We start from the raw sequence: 20,599 nt of genomic DNA on the forward strand, positions 1-20,599 counted from the left end.
TGTCCAGCTGAATGTTTGTAAGTATGGAATGCCTTGCAATGCTGTCGGAGGACCTCTAGACTGTTCCTTTGGTAATCCTAATTGTCTATATGGGGTTACTCCAGGGGGTGGTTATGCTTGCCATGGGTTGTGAAAAATATAAATAAAAGAGCACGTAGTCATCACGCTGTTCCTTTGTTGTGCTATGTAGTAGAAAGGGGAGTCTATTGTCTGTTAGGAAGCCAAATGTTTTGTGTTTATTTTTAATATATATATATATCCATAAATATATATCCTTTTGTTTAATAAAAGTTAGGTTTGCCTTCTACAATAAGGATCATTGTTAACATGTTAGGTAACAGAGGGGATTCCGGTTACAAGTGTCTACGGACCATGTCCTTAATCTTCTAACAGGTCTGGTTATCTTTGATAATAGTTGTTAGAGAGGTGTCTGCAAGGGAGGATCATGTTAAGATGTTTTATTTTAGAATGATGTCATATTGCATTTATTTTTACAAACTGCAGGAAGTTTATTTTAACAGAACCATATTCATTGTATTATTTTCTCTCAATTCTACATAACTGAGATAACCTCAGCCAAGGCTATGTACTACATGCTCATAATTTTCAACAGTATATTCATTTATTGAAAGTGTTTTATTTTTGTTTCCAACTGTATCTTTTACTCCTATTTGTGTTATTGATTGGAGAAGTTTGGTCCAGTTGGGATGTGACATATTCATATTCATTTCATCTTCTATTTGTATGTATATAGTTGATGTTAGTTTTGCCTTCATCCTTCTTGGTGTTCTTTAAAGGGTTTTTATGTGAGACTGTTCAGTCTCAGAGGGGGAATTATGTTGGAGCAAACCATTGAGAGGCTGAAGTAGCAAGCACATGCACATTAAGAGAATATGATATCCAGGCCATATGACACCCAGACCATACTCTATTTATGTAGGAATACATTAACCAAGGCCATACGTGCATTCATGACAGCTGAACATGCTGTGGTCAGCAGGGTGCAGGAATGAAGATGTAGGCAGGATGACTGATGACATGTAAAACATAGGCATGCAGTATATACATTATTTTTAGAACATGGAAAGAGTTCTGCCTGTCGTTGTGACCAAAAGCAGATACTGGGGAGTGACTTTGTGTACATATGTGATGTACACCAATACTATGTATGTATAAAAGCAGAGCCAGTGCTAAGAAGCGGCGGCTTTTCCGCGGACCAGCACGGCTTTAATAACTTGCATTAAAGTCTACATTGAATTCAACAGTTTCTTCTGAGAGTATTATATTTCTATAGACAGTATTATATTTCTGTAACGATTATCTACGACAAGCGATGGCGGCTGAAGCGGGCATGAGTGCTTCGTCGAATGTATTTCGCGCGGATTCTGGTGGGCGGACCGAAGTGGTGACGTCGACGTGGCGTGACGAGGAATCTGGGGCTCAGGATGTAAACAAACATGGCGGCGCCCAGTTTCCGGCTGCGTCCGTATCTGTTAAGACCCCAAAGTATTCCGGTAAGGCGGATTGGGAAGCTTTTCATGCTCAGTTTGAACTGTTAGCTCATTTTAGGGGGTGGTCGGATGAAGAAAGGGCACTGCAGTTGGCTTTATGCCTCACGGATGAAGCTCTGGCCTGTTTGATATTGATTAGCCCCGAGGACAGGCATGATTATGGGGCTTTAGTGGGAGCACTGAGGAGGCGCTATGGACAGTGTGTACAGCCCGGGCTACTGCGCTCCGAACTGAGTAATAGACGCAGGCAGCCTGGAGAGCCTCTACGGGTGCTAGCTAATGACATTGAGAGCCTCTCTCGGCGGGCATATGCTCACATGCCCCCTCCGTGCAGAGCGAGCTAGCACGGGACCAGTTCATACAGGCGCTCTCTCCTACGGAGCTGCGCATACAGACCCAGCTGGCTCATCCTGAGTCATTGCAGACAGCCTTGGAGATGGCTTTGGAGAGGGAGCTGGTGTGGGCTGGGGCTTCAGCTGGGGCTTTGGTGGGGGTGCAGGGAGACACACCCTCTGTGCGAGCTGGGGGGCAGAGCAGCCCGGAGCCGGAAAAGCCTGCTTGGGTGGCCGAAATGACAAAACTCATTCGTGCTGTGTCGCTACAGGCGGAACGAAACACACGCCCTGGTCCCAGGGTCTGCTGGGGTTGTGGCCAGCCAGGCCATCTGCGCCGAGATTGCCCCATGTCCCCCAGAGCTCAGGGAAACGGCTCGGGGTCCGCATAGACCGGGTAGTGCGGACCCCTGGCTTTCTATCCCAACCACCATCATCTTCAGGAGGAGCCCACCGGCACAGACGGGGAAGCAAGGCTCCACTTCCCCAGAAGCAGACGAGGGCAAGCGGATGGAGCCTGTTGTTGTGGTGGGCCGGACCTGTGTTGGGGACTTTTGTCATGTCCCTGTCACTGTGGAGGGGGTGCCCTGCTCCGCCCTGGTGGACACTGGGTCCACAGTAACCCTGGTGAGGCCAGATATTGTGCCAGGTTGGACTCAGTGTGAGCCTACAACTGTGCAGCTCCGCACAGTCACAGGTGAGCTGGCACCCATGAAAGGGAAGGGAATAATGACTCTGACAGTAGGGGGCAGGACTGTGCGTCATCCTGTGTGGGTGGTGGCTGTGCAGGACCCTTGTATCCTGGGGTTGGGCTTTCTTAGGAGCACAGGCTGCCAGTTAGACCTAAATAGGGGCACACTGAGCTTCCAGGGAGGGACGGAAGTCACCATGGCCCCCCCTAATGTCACATTCACTCAACCCAACAAACCCTTTACACCAACAGTTAAAGCAGCAGAGACTCATGGCTGCGCCCACAGCTGTGTGTGACTTTTCCCCAGTCCCCCTGTCACCTACGGCGGTGTGTTACATTCCCCCAGCTACCTCCATGACACAGCCCTCTGTGAGCCCGGGCCGCACCCCCAGCCCAGCTACCCCAGATGGGAGAGGAGAGGACACTGTCTGCAGTGAGGGAGATATGGGGAGGAACTGTGTTGGTCTTGACCCTGAGCAGTAGGAAACAGTTGTGGCAGTTGCTGTTTGAATTCAGAGACAGCTTTGCGTTGAGTGAGGAAGAGGTGGGTCAGACTCATCTGGTGCAGCATGAGATCGACACAGGTGATGCTCGACCCATCAAGATGCGTCCCTGCCGTATCCCGCTGGCACGCCAGGAGGCGGCAGACAAGGCTGTGTTGGAGATGCAGCAGGCAGACTTCATTGAGCCCTCAGACAGCCCCTGGGCGGCGCCAGTCGTCATGGTTCCGAAGAAGGGGGGCAAGCTGAGGTTCTGTGCGGACTACAGACTACAGAATGAGGTAACCAGGAAGGACTCATACCCCATACCACGTATCGATGAGTCGCTGGACCTGGTTAGGGGGTCCTCCTGGTTCTCCTCACTAGACCTCCGCAGTGGCTACTGGCAGGTGCCCCTCTCCCCAGAGGCCAGAGCCAAAACTGCGTTCTCCACTAACAGAGGACACTGGCAGTTCAAGGTCCTGTGCTTTGGCCTGTGCAACGCTCCAGCTACTTTTGAGCGTTTGATGGACAGGGTGCTGGATGGCATCCCCCGACAGCAGTGTCTGGTATACCTCGATGACATCCTGGCCCATGGCAGCTCCTTCCAGTCAGCCCTGGGGGCGCTACGGCGTGTGCTGGAGAGGGTGGCTGCCGCAGGTCTGAAGCTCCACCCCGAGAAGTGCCACTTCATGAGGAGAGAGGTGTCCTTCTTGGGCCACCGAGTGGGGAAGGAGGGGATCAGCACCATGGAGGACAAGGTAGGGGCTGTCAGAGACTGGCCCACCCCCACCGACCAGCGTCAGCTGAAGAGCTTCCTGGGCCTGGCCTCGTACTACAGGAGGTTTGTACGGGGCTTCTCAAGCGTTGCTGCTCCACTGAACCGCCTGCTGCCGAAGGACAAGGCTTTCACTTGGACAGTGGAGTGTGAGGAGGCGTTCAACACCCTCAAACGTGCACTGATCGAGGCCCCGTGCTCGCCCCCTGACCTCACCTTGCCCTTTATCCTGGACACAGACGCGAGCAATGTGGGCATGGGTGGGTGCTGGCCCAGGTGGGGCCAGAGGGGGAGAGAGTGGTGGCGTACTTCAGCAAAACATTTGACAAACATGAGCGCCGCTACTGTGTCACCCGGTGGGAGCTCTTGGCTGTTGTGGCTTCCGTCAAACACTTCAAGTACTACCTGGGTGGTCTGCCCTTTACTGTAAGGACTGACCACTCTGCTCTCCAGTGGCTCATGTCTTTCAGAGAGCCAGAGGGGCAGGTGGCACGCTGGTTGGAGGAGCTTCAGCCGTATGACTTCACGGTGGTGCACAGGGCAGGGGCACGCCACTCCAACGCCGACGCCATGTCCCGTCGGCCCTGTACTGCAGACGGCTGCCGCCACTGTGAACGGAGAGAGGGGCGGGAGAGAGAGCTGCGGGCAGAGGAGGGTGTCTGTGCCACAGTGTGTCGGGCGAGCGGGCCTGTCTGCTGTGAGCTGCAGACTGTCGAAGTGGCTGAATGGCGGCAGCAGCAGGGACGGGACACAGACCTACAGCCAGTGCTACAGTGGGTAGAGGCGCAGGTGAGGCCACCATGGGAAGAGGTGACAGCGCTCTCACTCGCGACCAAAGGGTTGTGGTCGAAGTTTGAGAGACTGCGGCTGGCTGATGGCGTGCTACAGCGGGCATGGAAGGAGTCAGCTACGGGAGAGGAGAGGTGGCAGGTGGTGGTCCCAAAAGCATTGCGGGAGGCTGTGCTCCAGAGTACTCATGGGGGTGGGGACTGGACACTTTGGGGTCACAAAAACACTGCGCCGTCTCCGTCAGGGCTTCTACTGGGGGCAGCACAAGAGGGATGTGGAGGACTTTTGTCGCCGCTGTGACAACTGCACAGCGAGAAAGGGCCCCCCAGGCCGCTCTCATGCTCAGCTCCAACAGTTCCCAGTGGGGGCTCCCATGGAGAGGGTGGGAGTGGATGTAGTTGGGCCGTTCCCCACCACAGACAGTGGAAACCGCTGGGTGCTCACGGCCATGGACTATTTCACAAAATGGCCCGAGGCCTATGCTCTGCCTGACCAGGAGGCAGAGACCATCGTCGACGCCCTGACAGCGGGGATGTTCAGCAGGTTTGGAGCTGCAGAGTCCATCCACAGCGACCAAGGCAGAAACTTTGAGTCCTGTGTGTTCGCCACCATGTGTGAGAGGCTGGGTATGCACAAGACCCGCACTACTCCTCTCCATCCTCAAAGTGATGGCCTTGTGGAGCGCTTCAACAAAACGCTTGGACAGCAGCTGGCCATCGTCTCTTCCAAACACCAGCGTGACTGGGACAAGCACCTGCCTATGGTCCTCATGGCATGCCGCTCCGCTGTCCAAGACTCCACTTCCTGCACGCCTGCCCTCCTCATGCTGGGGAGAGAGATCCGCACCCCTGCGGAGATGGCGTTTGGTCGGCCCCTGGATAGCCCTCATGTTCCTCCGGGGCCGGAGTATGCCCGGAGACTCCAGGACCGCCTGGAGACAGCCCACACCTTCGCCAGAGAGCAGCTGGTGAATGCAGGTGTGAGGCAGAAAAGGAACTATGACGTGCACACCCGGGAAGGCACTTTGTGGCTGGGGAGCTGGTCTGGGTCTACAGCCCCTAAGGAAAAAAGACAGATGCCCCAAGTTGGACAGTCACTGGGTGGGACCCTGCAGTGTCCTGGAGAGGGTAGGGGAGGTTGTGTACCGGGTGCAGCTTCCTCCCAGGGGAGAAAGGTGGCACTGCACCGGGACAGGTTAGCCCCATACAGAGGGGCCTCTTCTCCCCAAACCCCAGGAACCCCCACAATTCCCCTCTCTGGCAATGACATTCTCCAGGCACCCACCCTCAGGTGCCGCAGACAAGGCTCCAGACAGCCCACTCCCCCTGTCTCCCCCCCTGTGTCACCGCGTGGTTCCCCAGAGCCACGGACTGTATTACCCGTTCCCGCTTCCTTGTCACCCATATCCCTGCCTTCATCCCCTGGGTCCCAGAGGGGCACTCTGCGACCATCACGGCCACGCAGGCAAAGGAGACCTCCGGGTCGCTTCAGAGACTTTGTTTGTTCCCTCGGGGACGAGGGACTTTGTGGTGGGGGGGCTGTGTAGCGACCCGCACAGACAGCTGTGTGTTATGTGTTAGGCTAGGAGGTGGTTGTGTTGTACTGACCAGTACCCGGTGTTGCGGGGTCCGACCTGTCAATCAACCTGCTATCTGCCAATCACGGGAATGCCTGGAATGTTCTGATGCCGGGCATCCTGGTGGTTGGCGGAGTGGCGTGGAGGGGGGTTGGGCAGGGGGGTGGAGCATTGGAAGTTAAGACCAGGTTCAGCCTTTGTTCTCTCTCTCTTACGTCTGGGTTTCACAAGAGAAGGTCACGATTGGCTTGTGGGTTATCTGTCATCTATTTGGCGTGTGCTACGGCCCAAACAGTAGCCTGTGTAAAGTTGGTGTAATAAACCGTCAATTCGTAAACTCAAGCCTCTGTCTGGACAATTGTTCATTTATGATCTCGTCAGGTCATTACAGTACTTTTATTCATGATTGTTTTCATTGGTTTTAACAACATGTACTTTTTAACAAATTGAAATGTAACTTTCAAATGCTGTGTTTTATGCCTTTATTGCCGTTTTTATGTGTATAAATGATGTAAAAAATGTATGAGCTGTTTTTAAAGGAAATGTGTAAATAAAACTTTTCCGAAAAAAGAAAAAAAAAATCTGTTCTTATAAGTTTAATATCTGATACGTCCCCTATCTGGGGACCATATATTAAATTGATTTTTGGAATAGGGAGATGGAATAGGGGCTTGCTCCGTCCACTCCACGCATCGACCTGGTATTGCAGTACCTCCAGGAACGGTGCACCCCCTTTCATTGTAAAGAGAAATCAGACAGAGGAAACAGAGTTGCTTCGTTGGTCTATATTGTATTTTCACATTGAGCAACTTCATTTCAATATCAATGATGGCTCGATAGTGCTGGTCAAATCGGTCACCGTTTTATTGACTACGATAGCTGTTGGGAATGGGGTGCGTTCATATAATAATAATAATATATGCCATTTAGCTGACGCTTTTATCCAAAGCGACTTACAGTCATGTGTGCATACATCCTACGTATGGGTGGTCCCGGGAATCGAACCCACTACCCTGGCGTTACAAGCGCCATGCTCTACCAACTGAGCCACAGAGTCATCTTCCAATCAAAGATTTTTCGTCACGTGCACGGGATACTTACTTGCAAACTTTCCTCAACAGTGCATAATCAAAAATATACACACATAGCTAAGTAATAAAGTAGTTAACATTTTTTTTTGTTATGATTGGAAATCTATACAGTAGAAGACTATACAGAATAAACTATGAAATGTGCTAAAGTAATGTACTGGTAACATGGACTGTCTGTTAGAGTTGCGTAAATTCAAATCTGGTATCAGGATAAATATAACAATGAGTCACCGATTTTATACTATGTATTTTTTATTAGCTAAGTAATAAATGGCAAATGCAACTTTCGTATATACGGGCTAACTGTAATACCACGCAGGGCAGAACAGAGAACTGACAGGATGTACGTAAACAGTATTCTTTATACTGTGATAGACAGTTCCAACCCGTCTGTTGGCCTATCACAGTAGAGACTGGGCGTGGTTTAAACTTGCTCAGCCTATTGCAGGCGCTCAGGCGGGTCGCCGCCTCTTGGCGCTTCTGTTGATAGATGTAACTTGCTTGTGAAAAACATCCAGGCTCTCATGCTCCATACCGTTATCTCGCACCTGGCTCCTGTTATCTAACAAAAGACCGCTTGTTCTCGCAACACCCCGCTCTGAATGTGCGCTATGTTGCATAACACATACATACATCCACACAAGCCAACAGCAGATAATATTCAATCATATATATGGTAATGGCTATAATGTAAAATACAGGATCCAACATGTCTCACAAGCAACTGTCTGTATGTATTAGTTTCTCTCAATCACATACAAGCATTTCTTTGGAACAATGTTGTCGATTTTCAAAACAGAGTCCACAAGACACACAACTTTTGCAAAACAGTAAATGCATTTCGAAAATGTTTTTTAAACACATAAAAACATTAATAAAAAATATATTGTACCGTCAAAATTGCAAATACATTCATCAAAATAACTGTACGCAAAAATGGGTCTCCGTACTACTTACCTTAGCTGACCCTGTAAAACAACTAACTGGTGTGTGACAGTAAACTTTTCTATATATGTTTTATTTGATTTGATTAATTCCTGTCTTACTTTGGGGTGATTTGTGTGTATCGTTTTGTACTGCAAGGTTTTACTGTATGGGAGGAACATGCACTGTTGGCGCTAGGAACATAAGCGCGATAACAACTGCAAAATACGTGTACGCGGTTCGCGACCAAAATGTTCTCGTCGGATTTGTTTGTCTCCAAATAGTTCACTCTGCCACTTCTCGCGATGTTAGAGAGAGGACGTACTTCCGGGTGAGGCACACAGATCACCTGGTGGAACACATTCCGGTTGGAACTGCGACTAGCGAAGCCTTTCTAGGAGATACGTTTGTTTCGGGCTTAAACTTGGTGAAAAAGCGTCAGAGATGCTTGTTTTATTTGAAACCGCTGCTGGTTATGCAATATGTAAAGTGAGTATTTAGCTAAAGTTATATTCTAATAATTTTAGATGGGTGCATGACAATTTTCAATCATTGAACCGGGTTCGCGGTGTAGCTAGCTAAATACGTTGTTTTCCTGGAGTAGCTAGATATTGTATTAAAATACAAAGTATTTCAATGTCAAGACCTGTTTAACATTGTTTATAGTACACATGGCTTCTCTATTTAGGTCGTCGTGGTAGTTCTCGCATGCAAACCTTTACCGCAACGAGGCCTTTTCATTCAACACGCTGCAGTTAAGCAAACCACGTTGCATGTGGCAAGTTACCTAGATCTGCTGGATATACAGATACTTTGCTACCTTGGACTTGGCTTTAGTAATTATGCAACTATTTGAACCCGTTCTATTTTCGAAGTTAAATAATTTATTTGTTGCCAATGTTTACCCAACATTTCAAATAGGCTTCTCTTCCAAGTTAGCATAACTGGTGCGTGGTACTTTGGAGGGACCGCGTGCTGACTTTCTCGTCACACATTACTGACGGGTTTTAATGACAACACATGTAAACCGAGTTGCGTTAATGCAATTAATGTATGGTATGCCCGTGTACTTGATAGAACTTTAAACCTTTTTTTGTTTCAGGTCCTCGATGAGTCAAAGCTCCAAGAGGTGGACAGTTTATGGAAGGAGTTCGAAACTCTGAGAAGAAGGCCAACAAAGTGTGAGTTATGTCCCCATGTCTGGAGAGAGGAGTGTTTAGATTCGAGGGGAATACGTTGTCAATGAACAGTAGTATTACACATTATCAGCATAAGGAACATGTTTCTGGAGTTGACAAATAACATGTCGCCACCATTTCTCCCTCCAGAGTGAAGTTGAAGCACTTTGAGAAATTCCAGGACACAACAGAGGCCTTGGCAGGTAGACAGAATACTTTCACCTCTCCTGTTGCTCACTATAGTTTACCAGTTAGTGCACACGGGCTGTCAGTCAAGGCTTCTGCATGCTTCAGCTAGGTGAACCAACAGTGTGTTTGCATACTCCCTTAATTAAAAGACCGTTGCTTGAAAAATGAGAAAAGCGGCAATAGTAGTTTGTCCAACTTGAGAAACCATAGCCAGTATACACTTCCTCAAACTAGTCAGAAATAATTGAAGATGGCATGTATTTTTCCTTTTATTTTTACAATTTTAAATCTACGTAAGCTGTTTGGTGCAGTATTTATGAAGTTTGAAAATGTGCATGGAAAACGAGTATCGTTTAAGTTTTTATTTTTTATTTTACCTTTATTTAACTACGCAAGTCTGTTAAGAACAAATTCTTATTTTCAATGACGGCCTAGGAACGAACAGTGGGTTAACTGCTTGTTCAGGGGCAGAACGACAGATTTGTACCATGTCAGTTCGGGGGTTTGAACTTGCAACCTTCCGGTTACTAGTCCAACGCTCTAACCGCTAGGCTACCTTACTGCCCCAAACATCCGGGGAAAACACCTGACCGAAGACCAAACAAACACGTTTCTGAAGATATGCACTAACTAACCCCAACTGTTTGGGATGGGAAGCATGCAGAACAGCAGTATTCCTCACTACAGCTGAGACCACAGCTAACCTTAACCATCATAACAAACACTGACAGCAGCCGGTTGTTGAACTCACCCCCTAACAATGTTGAGTCTATGAATAAATACATATTACTAATGCCCTGTGTCTAAATGTTGGAACTATAACAGTCCTTTGTATATGTAGTGTTTGTGGACACCCTGTCAAATTAGTGGATTTGGCTATTTTAGCCACATCCGTTGCTGACAGGTTTATAAAATCGAGCACACAACCATGCAATCTCCATAGACAAACAGTGCCGTCAGAGCAGCTCACAGATCACTGCACCTGATCATAGCCCATCTGTAAACAGCTACCTACCTCATCCCCATACTGTATTTATTTATCATCTCTAATTGCACATTAATCTTATGCACATCCACCATTCCAGTGTTTAATCACTATATTGTAATTGCTTTGCCACCATGGCCCATTTATTGCCGTACCTCCCTTATCTTAACCTCATTGCACTCACTGTATATATACTTTTTCTATTGACTGTTTTGTTTATTCCATGTGTAACTCTGTTGTGTCAAATTGCTATTCTTTATCTTGGCCAGGTCATAGTTGCAAATGAGAACTTGTTCTCAACTGGCCTACCTGGTTTAATAGAAGGGAAATATATATTTTTTATATTGGCAATAGAATGGCCTTACTGAAGAGCTCAGTCACTTCCAATGTGGCACCGTCATAGGATGCCTCCATTCCAACAAGTCTGTCTACCACGTTTCTGCCTTACTAGAGTTGCCCCTGTTATTGTGAAGTGGAAACGTCTAGGAGCAACAACGGCTCGGCTGCAACGTGGTAGACCATCAGGACACAGATGGAGTCCATGATCACTGGGCTGCCCCCTGGGAGATCAGCGCCATGTCTCTGGGACTGGCTCACAGGTAGGGTGGAACACAGACAACGCTTGGTGTTTTGGATTTATTAGGATCTCATTAAATGACGCCAACTAGTCTTATAACAAAAGACATTACAAACACTTTATAATTTACTCACATAAATATGTAGTGTGTGTTCCCGATGATTATATCATGCTGTCTGAAACCTGGTGTGGATTTCCTCAGCATTCGTCACTACCCCTGAGGCAGCACCTCCCTCTGTCGTATTCATAGAAGACCTGAAAGGCTGCTATGGCAGATCCTGACCTGTTTCTGTTTCCTCAGTTTGTCCCGCTACAAGCTGAAGTTCAGCCCTGACAAAGTGGATACCATGATCGTTCAAGCTATCTGTAAGTACCTCCTCTTAGACCAGGGATGGGCATCTTTGATGGGGGTGGGGGCCACAAACCTCACAAGGGGCCGCAACACATCTCACATAATTACCCCCCACCTTGCAAGCAAAACATTTTAGCGGCCCCCTCACGTGACAGTGAAGAGAATTTAACTTTTAGCGTTCATTTCCTACAATTCTACTATAGACTGTAGGCACATTAGTGCAGTTTTTAAGATGACTGATCAATGGGCCCTGGTCGGTAATTCGACTACTGTGATTGGTAAGTTAGTCGATCGGTTAACTTATCAATAACACAGTAAAACGCTGACAGGCCAATGAGGTGAGTTCTCTCCCCAGTACAGGGATGTGGGTCCGCGGGTCTACAGGAGGTGGGCCAGTGGAAGCCTGTTGCTCATCCCTGTCTTACTCTGTCCATGTGAAGGGACAACATAAAACAAGGATACTGTTATACAGACAAAGGAAACGCATAAAACACTTGATTATCTGTAGACAGGTGTGACTAGTATTATGGTCTGTAGACAGGTGTGACTAGTATTATGGGCTGTAGACAGGTGTGACTAGTATTATGGTCTGTAGACAGGTGTGACTAGTATTATGGGCTGTAGACAGGTGTGACTAGTATTATGGTCTGTAGACAGGTGTGACTAGTATTATGGTCTGTAGACAGGTGTGACTAGTATTATGGGCTGTAGACAGGTGTGACTAGTATTATGGGCTGTAGACAGGTGTGACTAGTATTATGGGCTGTAGACAGGTGTGACTAGTATTATGGGCTGTAGACAGGTGTGACTAGTATTATGGGCTGTAGACAGGTGTGACTAGTATTATGGGCTGTAGACAGGTGTGACTAGTATTATGGGCTGTAGACAGGTGTGACTAGTATTATGGGCTGTAGACAGGTGTGACTAGTATTATGGGCTGTAGACAGGTGTGACTAGTATTATGGGCTGTAGACAGGTGTGACTAGTATTATGGGCTGTAGACAGGTGTGACTAGTATTATGGGCTGTAGACAGGTGTGACTAGTATTATGGGCTGTAGACAGGTGTGACTAGTATTATGGGCTGTAGACAGGTGTGACTAGTATTATGGGCTGTAGACAGGTGTGACTAGTATTATGGGCTGTAGACAGGTGTGACTAGTATTATGGGCTGTAGACAGGTGTGACTAGTATTATGGGCTGTAGACAGGTGTGACTAGTATTATGGGCTGTAGACAGGTGTGACTAGTATGGGCTGTAGATGGGCTGTAGACAGGTGTGACTAGTATTATGGGCTGTAGACAGGTGTGACTAGTATTATGGGCTGTAGACAGGTGTGACTAGTATTATGGGCTGTAGACAGGTGTGACTAGTATTATGGGCTGTAGACAGGTGTGACTAGTATTATGGGCTGTGACTAGTATTATGGGCTGTAGACAGTGTGTGACTAGGTGTATTATGGTCTGTAGACAGGTGTGACTAGTATTATGGGTCTGTAGACACAGGTGTGACTGGTCTGTAGACAGGTTATGGTCTGTAGACAGACAGGTGTGACTAGTATTATGGTCTGTAGACAGGTGTGACTATGGTCTGTATTATGGTCTGTAGACAGGTGTGACTAGTATTATGGTCTGTAGACAGGTGTGACTGGTATTATGGTCTGGTGACTGTATTAGACAGGTGTGACTGGTATTATGGTCTGTAGACAGTGTGACTGACTGACTGGTATTATGGTCTGTAGACAGGTGTGACTAGTATTATGGTCTGTAGACAGGTGTGACTAGTATTATGGTCTGTAGACAGGTGTGACTGGTATTATGGGCTGTAGACAGGTGTGACTGGTATTATGGTCTGTAGGTTATGGTATTATGGTCTGTAGACAGGTCTGTGACTGGTATTATGGTCTGTAGACAGGTGTGACTGGTATTATGGTCTGTAGACAGGTGACTAGTATTATGGTGTGACTGGTATTATGGGCTGTAGACAGGTGTGACTGGTATTATGGTCTAGGTTGACTGGTATTATCTGTAGACAGGTGTGACTATGGTCTGTAGACAGGTGTGTATTATGCTGTAGACTGTGACTAGACAGGTGTGACTAGTATTATGGGCTGTAGACAGGTGTGACTAGTATTATGGGCTGTAGACAGGTGTGACTAGTATTATGGGCTGTAGACAGGTGTGACTAGTATTATGGTCTGTAGACAGGTGTGACTAGTATTATGCAGACAGGTGTGACTAGTATTATGGGCTGTAGACAGACTAGTATTAGGCTGTGACTAGTATTATGGGCTGTAGACAGGTGTGACTAGTATTATGGGCTGTAGACAGGTGTGACTAGTATTATGGGCTGTAGACAGGTGTGACTAGTATTATGGGCTGTAGACAGGTGTGACTAGTATTATGGGCTGTAGACAGGTGTGACTAGTATTATGGGCTGTAGACAGGTGTGACTATGGTATAGACAGGTGTGATGGGCTGTAGACAGGTGTGACTAGTATTATGGGCTGTAGACAGGTGTGACTATGGGCTGTATTATGGGCTGTAGACAGGTGTGACTAGTATTATGGTCTGTAGACAGGTGTGACTAGTATTATGGGCTGTAGACAGGTGTGACTAGACAGGTGTATTATGGGCTGTAGACTAGTATTATGGGCTGTAGACAGGTGTGACTAGTATTATGGGCTGTAGACAGGTGTGACTAGTATTATGGGCTGTACAGAAACCCAGACAGGTGTGACTAGTATTATGGGCTGTAGACAGGTGTGACTGTGTATTATGGGCTGTAGACAGGTGTGACATGGTGTGACAGGTGTGACTAGTATTATGGGCTGTAGACAGGTGTGACTAGTATTATGGGCTGTAGACAGGTGTGACTGGTATTATGGGCTGTAGACAGGTGTGACTGGTATTATGGGCTGTAGACAGGTGTGACTGGTATTATGGGCTGTAGACAGGTGTGACTGGTATTATGGGCTGTAGACAGGTGTGACTGGTATTATGGGCTGTAGACAGGTGTGACTGGTATTATGGGCTGTAGACAGGTGTGACTGGTATTATGGGCTGTAGACAGGTGTGACTAGTATTATGGGCTGTAGACAGGTGTGACTAGTATTATGGGCTGTAGACAGGTGTGACTGGTATTATGGTCTGTAGACAGGTGTGACTGGTATTATGGTCTGTAGACAGGTGTGACTAGTATTATGGTCTGTAGACAGGTGTGACTAGTATTATGGTCTGTAGACAGGTGTGACTAGTATTCAAATCAAATCAAATCAAATTTATTTATATAGCCCTTCGTACATCAGCTGATATCTCAAAGTGCTGTACAGAAACCCAGCCTAAAACCCCAAACAGCAAACAATGCAGGTGTAAAAGCATTAGTATTATGGTCTGTAGACCGGTGTGACTAGTATTATGGGCTGTAGACAGGTGTGACTAGTATTATGGGCTGTAGACAGGTGTGACTAGTATTATGGGCTGTAGACAGGTGTGACTAGTATTATGGGCTGTAGACAGGTGTGACTAGTATTATGTGTGACAGGTGTGACTAGTATTATGGGCTGTAGACAGGTGTGACTAGTATTATGGGCTGTAGACAGGGTGACTGGTATTATGGGCTGTAGACAGGTGTGACTAGTAGACAGGTGTGACTGGGCTGTAGACAGGTGTGACTAGTATTATGGACAGGTGTGACTAGTATTGTAGACAGGTGTGACTAGTATTATGGGCTGTAGACAGGTGTGACTAGTATTATGGGCTGTAGACATGGGCTGTAGACAGTGTGTGACTAGTATTATGGGCTGTAGACAGACTAGTATGGGCTGTAGACAGGTGTGACTAGTATTATGGGCTGTAGACAGGTGTGACTAGTATTATGGCTGTAGACAGGTGGACAAATTTATTTATATATGGGATATCTCTGTAGACAGGTGTGACTAGTATTATGGGCTGTAGACAGGTGTGACTAGTATTATGGGCTGTAGACAGGTGTGACTAGTATTATGGGCTGTAGACAGGTGTGACTAGTATTATGGGCTGTAGACAGGTGTGACTAGTATTATGGGCTGTAGACAGGTGTGACTAGTATTATGGGCTGTAGACAGGTGTGACTAGTATTATGGGCTGTAGACAGGTGTGACTAGTATTATGGGCTGTAGACAGGTGTGACTAGTATTATGGGCTGTAGACAGTATTATGGGCTGTAGACAGGTGTGACTAGTATTATGGGCTGTAGACAGGTGTGACAGGTGTGACTAGTATTATGGGCTGTAGACAGGTGTGACTAGTATTATGGGCTGTAACAGGTGTGACTAGTGTTTTGATCTGTGCAGCTCTGCTGGATGACCTGGACAAGGAGCTCAACAACTACATCATGCGCTGTAGGGAGTGGTACGGCTGGCACTTCCCTGAGGTGGGGAAGATCATCACTGACAACCTGGCCTACTGCAAGAGTGTCCGGAAGATAGGCGCTCGTACCAACGTGGCAACCACCGACCTGTCTGAGCATCTCCCGAGGAGGTGGAGGCAGAGGTCAAACTGGCTGCAGAGATCTCCATGGGAACGGAGGTGTCAGAGGAGGACATCGGCAACATCATGCACCTGTGTGACCAGGTGATAAAGATTACAGAGTACCGCACCCAACTGTACGACTATCTGAAGAACAGGATGATGGCTATCGCTCCCAACCTGACTGTCATGGTGGGGGAACTGGTAGGGGCACGGCTCATCTCGCACGCTGGTGAGTCATGATCTAACGGCCAATCACACAGCAGGAATCATTCACAACACAAAACAAGCAGTGATTATGATGACTATATGTCACAATCCTGATACCTGATGCTTTTCAGTCACTACCTCATCTGAGCTTGAATTAACTAACACCTTTTACCTGGACACCTGTAGTAGGCAGCTGGAAACGCCCCAACTGCTCCTAAATGCTCTGGTTCTCTCTGACAGGGTCCCTGTTGAACCTGGCCAAGCACCCGGCCTCCACAGTCCAGATCCTGGGAGCAGAGAAGGCCCTGTTCAGAGCCCTGAAGACGCGCAGAGACACGCCCAAATATGGTCTCATCTACCACGCCTCTCTGGTGGGACAGACCTCGGCCAAGAACAAGGGCAAGGTGAGGCTTTTGTTCCAGCCATCACTAGAAGTAGAATGTCTCTCCACTCTACAGTACTGCTGTCGTGTTCCAGGTGTGATCTAGTTCTAATCAGAATGGCTCTCCACACCACAGTACTGCTGTCGTGTTCCAGGTGTGATCTACTTCTAATCAGAATGGCTCTCCACACTACAGTACTGCTGTCATGTTCCAGGTGTGATCTAGTTCTAATCAGAATGTCTCTCCACAGTACTGCTGTCATGTTCCAGGTGTGATCTAGTTCTAATCAGAATGGCTCTCCACACCACAGTACTGCTGTCGTGTTCCAGGTGTGATCTAGTTCTAATCAGAATGTCTCTCCACACCACAGTACTGCTGTCATGTTCCAGGTGTGATCTAGTTCTAATCAGAATGTCTCTCCACACTACAGTACTGCTGTACTGATCTGTCAGAATGTCTCTGTTCCAGGTGTGATCTAGTTCTAATCAGAATGTCTCCACACTACAGTACTGCTGTCATGTTCCAGGTGTGATCTAGTTCTAATCAGAATGGCTCTCCACAGACTGCTGTCATGTTCTAACCACAGTACTGCTGTCATGTTCCAGGTGTGATCTAGTTCTAATCAGAATGGCTCTCCACACCACAGTACTGCTGTCGTGTTCCAGGTGTGATCTAGTTCTAATCAGAATGTCTCCACTCTACAGTACTGCTGTCATGTTCCAGGTGTGATCTAGTTCTAATCAGAATGTCTCTCCACACTACAGTACTGCTGTCATGTTCCAGGTGTGATCTAGTTCTAATCAGAATGTCTCCACTCTACAGTACTGCTGTCATGTTCCAGGTGTGATCTAGTTCTAATCAGAATGTCTCCACTCTACAGTACTGCTGTCGTGTTCCAGGTGTGATCTAGTTCTAATCAGAATGTCTCCACTCTACAGTACTGCTGTCGTGTTCCAGGTGTGATCTAGTTCTAATCAGAATCTCTCCACACTACAGTACTGCTGTCATGTTCCAGGTGTGATCTAGTTCTAATCAGAATGGCTCTCCACACCACAGTACTGCTGTTGTGTTCCAGGTGTGATCTAGTTCTAATCAGAATGTCTCTCCACAGTACTGCTGTCATGTTCCAGGTGTGATCTAGTTCTAATCAGAATGTCTCCACACTACAGTACTGTTGTCATGTTCCAGGTGTGATCTAGTTCTAATCAGAATGTCTCTCCACACTACAGTACTGCTGTCATGTTCCAGGTGTGATCTAGTTCTAATCAGAATGTCTCCACTCTACAGTACTGCTGTCGTGTTCCAGGTATGATCTAGTTCTAATCAGAATGTCTCTCCACTCTACAGTACTGTTGTCATGTTCCAGGTGTGATCTAGTTCTAATCAGAATGTCTCCACTCTACAGTACTGTTGTCATGTTCTAGTCAAGCTTCTTTCTCTCCTCTCAGATCTCCAGGATGCTGGCAGCCAAAGCATCTCTGGCGATCCGCTACGATGCCCTGGGAGAGGACACAAACGCTGAGATGGGAGTTGAGAACCGTGCCAAGCTGGAGGCCAGACTACGCCACCTAGAGGAGAAGGGAGTAAGTAGCTCTCTCTCTGCCCCTTACTTCTAGAGGCCCAAAACAACCAGCCCACATGAGATGCCAATCAGTGATGATGATGACTAATGTCAACAGTCCTGAAACTACCTGATGCTTTTCAGTCACTACCTCATCTGAGCTTGCATTAATAACCTCACTGGTGTACGTTGGACGCTAGTGTCCCACCTGGCCAACATCCAGGGAAATTGCAGAGCGCCAAATTCAAAAACAGAAATACTCATTATTTAAAAAATCTGAAAACATACAAGTGTTATACATAGTTTTAAATATGAACTTCTTGTGAATCCAACCACTGTCAGATTTAAAAAGGTCTTTACGGCGAAAGCATACCAATGTGATTATTTGAGAACATCGCCCAGCAGACAAATCATTACAAAACAGTCACCAGCTAAGCAGAGTTACACAAGTCAGAAATAGAGAGAAAATGAATCCCTTACCTTAGTGAAACCATGTGAAGATAATCAAAGACTTTAATTTATTCAATAAATGTTCCTTTTGTTCGATAGTCCCTATATCCACAAACCTCCGTTTTGTTTTCTTCAGTAATCCACGGCTCAAACAGTTACAACAGGCAGACAAAATATCCCAATTGTATCCGTCAAGTTCATAGAAACATGTCAAACAATGTTTTATTCAATCCTCAGTCATTCAGACTGCTCTTACTCCTGCTCTCGGGATTGAGCATGAAAAAGCTCTGACACTGTAGGGTCCAGTCATTCAGACTGCTCTTACTCCTGCTCTTGGGATTGAGCATGAAACAGCTCTGACACTGTAGGGTCCAGTCATTCAGACTGCTCTTACTCCTGCTCTCGGGATTGAGCATGAAAAAGCTCTGACACTGTAGGGTCCAGTCATTCAGGCTGCTCTTACTCCTGCATTTTTCAGAATAACAAACCTGAAACCATTTCTAAATACTGCTGACATCTCGTGGAAGGCATAGGGACTGCATAGCAACAGTCATAAGTCAACGGATACTGTAATGGCATTGTATAGAGAACTATACAACCAAAAATCTACTTCCAGGATGGATTTTTCTCAGGTTTTCGCCTGACAAATCAGTTCTGTTATACTCAGACATTATTTGAACCACTTTGGAAACTTTTGAGGGTTTTCTATCCAAATCTATGCATATCCTAACTTCTGGGACTGAGTAGCAGGCAGTTTAGTTTGGGCATGCCTTTCATCCAAAATTCCCGAATGTTGCCCCCTACCCTAGTGAAGTTAAACAGTGATATCCTGCTGGTCCCCTACTCTGCTGGTCCCCTACTCTGCTGGTCCCCTACTCTGCTGGTCCCCTACTCTGCTAGTTCCCTACTCTGCTAGTTCCCTACTCTGCTAGTCCCCTACTCTGCTAGTCCCCTACTCTGCTGGTTCCCTACTCTGCTAGTCCCCTACTCTGCTAGTCCCCTACTCTGCTGGTTCCCTACTCTGCTAGTCCCCTACTGTGGTCCCCTACTCTGCTAGTCCCCTACTCTGCTAGTCCCCTACTCTGCTAGTCCCCTACTCTGCTAGTCCCCTACTCTGCTGGTCCCCTACTCTGCTGGTCCCCTACTCTGCTGGTCCCCTACTCTGCTGGTCCCCTACTCTGCTAGTCCCCTACTCTGCTAGTCCCCTACTCTGCTGGTCCCCTACTCTGCTAGTCCCCTACTCTGCTAGTCCCCTACTCTGCTAGTCCCCTACTCTGCTAGTCCCCTACTCTGCTGGTCCCCTACTCTGCTAGTCCCCTACTCTGCTGGTCCCCTACTCTGCTAGTCCCCTACTCTGCTAGTCCCCTACTGCTGGTCCCCTACTCTGCTGGTCCCCTACTCTGCTAGTCCCCTACTGTGGTCCCCTACTCTGCTAGTCCCCTACTCTGCTGGTCCCCTACTCTGCTGGTCCCCTACTCTGCTGGTCCCCTACTCTGCTAGTCCCCTACTCTGCTAGTCCCCTACTCTGCTAGTCCCCTACTCTGCTAGTCCCCTACTCTGCTGGTCCCCTACTCTGCTAGTCCCCTACTCTGCTGGTCCCCTACTCTGCTGGTCCCCTACTCTGCTGGTCCCCTACTCTGCTGGTCCCCTACTCTGCTAGTCCCCTACTCTGCTGGTCCCCCTGCTGTCCCCTCTGCTGGTCCCCTACTCTGTCCCCTACTCTGCTGGTCCCCTACTCTGCTGGTCCCCTAGTCCCCCTCTGCTGGTCCCCTACTCTGCTGGTCCCTACTCTGCTACTCTGCTGGTCCCCTACTCTGCTGGTCCCCTACTCTGCTGGTCCCCTACTCTGCTGGTCCCCTACTCTGCTAGTCCCCTACTCTGCTAGTCCCCTACTCTGCTAGGTCTGCCCTACTCTGCTGGTCCCCTACTCTCTGCTGGTCCCCTACTCTGCTGGTCCCCTACTCTCTGCTGGTCCCCCCCTGGTCCCTCTGCTAGTCCCCTACTCTGCTGGTCCCCTACTCTGCTAGTCCCCTACTG

At 47.8% G+C, this 20,599-nt stretch overlaps 1 long non-coding RNA gene, 2 other non-coding genes and 1 pseudogene across 3 annotated transcripts; all 4 read left to right on the plus strand.

Moving 5' to 3' along the window:
- The first annotated feature begins 6,708 nt into the window (after positions 1 to 6,708).
- On the plus strand, positions 6,709 to 6,890 carry LOC118382240 (U2 spliceosomal RNA). The gene has a single exon (XR_008134675.1). It is a non-coding gene; the product is annotated as a U2 spliceosomal RNA (small nuclear RNA).
- Positions 6,891 to 8,525: 1,635 nt separating this feature from the next.
- On the plus strand, positions 8,526 to 18,182 carry LOC118382239 (nucleolar protein 58-like; annotated as a pseudogene).
- Positions 11,601 to 15,637, plus strand: LOC127929373 (uncharacterized). Its single transcript, XR_008134673.1, has 11 exons — positions 11,601 to 12,660; positions 12,727 to 12,842; positions 13,254 to 13,282; positions 13,365 to 13,393; positions 13,542 to 13,657; positions 13,752 to 13,896; positions 14,002 to 14,059; positions 14,262 to 14,522; positions 14,581 to 14,696; positions 14,882 to 14,939; positions 15,382 to 15,637. It is a non-coding gene; the product is annotated as an uncharacterized LOC127929373 (long non-coding RNA).
- On the plus strand, positions 16,243 to 16,322 carry LOC127929376 (small nucleolar RNA SNORD11B). Its single transcript, XR_008134676.1, has one exon. It is a non-coding gene; the product is annotated as a small nucleolar RNA SNORD11B (small nucleolar RNA).
- Positions 18,183 to 20,599: the final 2,417 nt, after the last annotated feature.

The sequence above is a fragment of the Oncorhynchus keta genome, unplaced genomic scaffold, assembly GCF_023373465.1.
Source record: "Oncorhynchus keta strain PuntledgeMale-10-30-2019 unplaced genomic scaffold, Oket_V2 Un_scaffold_6846_pilon_pilon, whole genome shotgun sequence".
Taxonomy (NCBI): domain Eukaryota; kingdom Metazoa; phylum Chordata; class Actinopteri; order Salmoniformes; family Salmonidae; genus Oncorhynchus; species Oncorhynchus keta.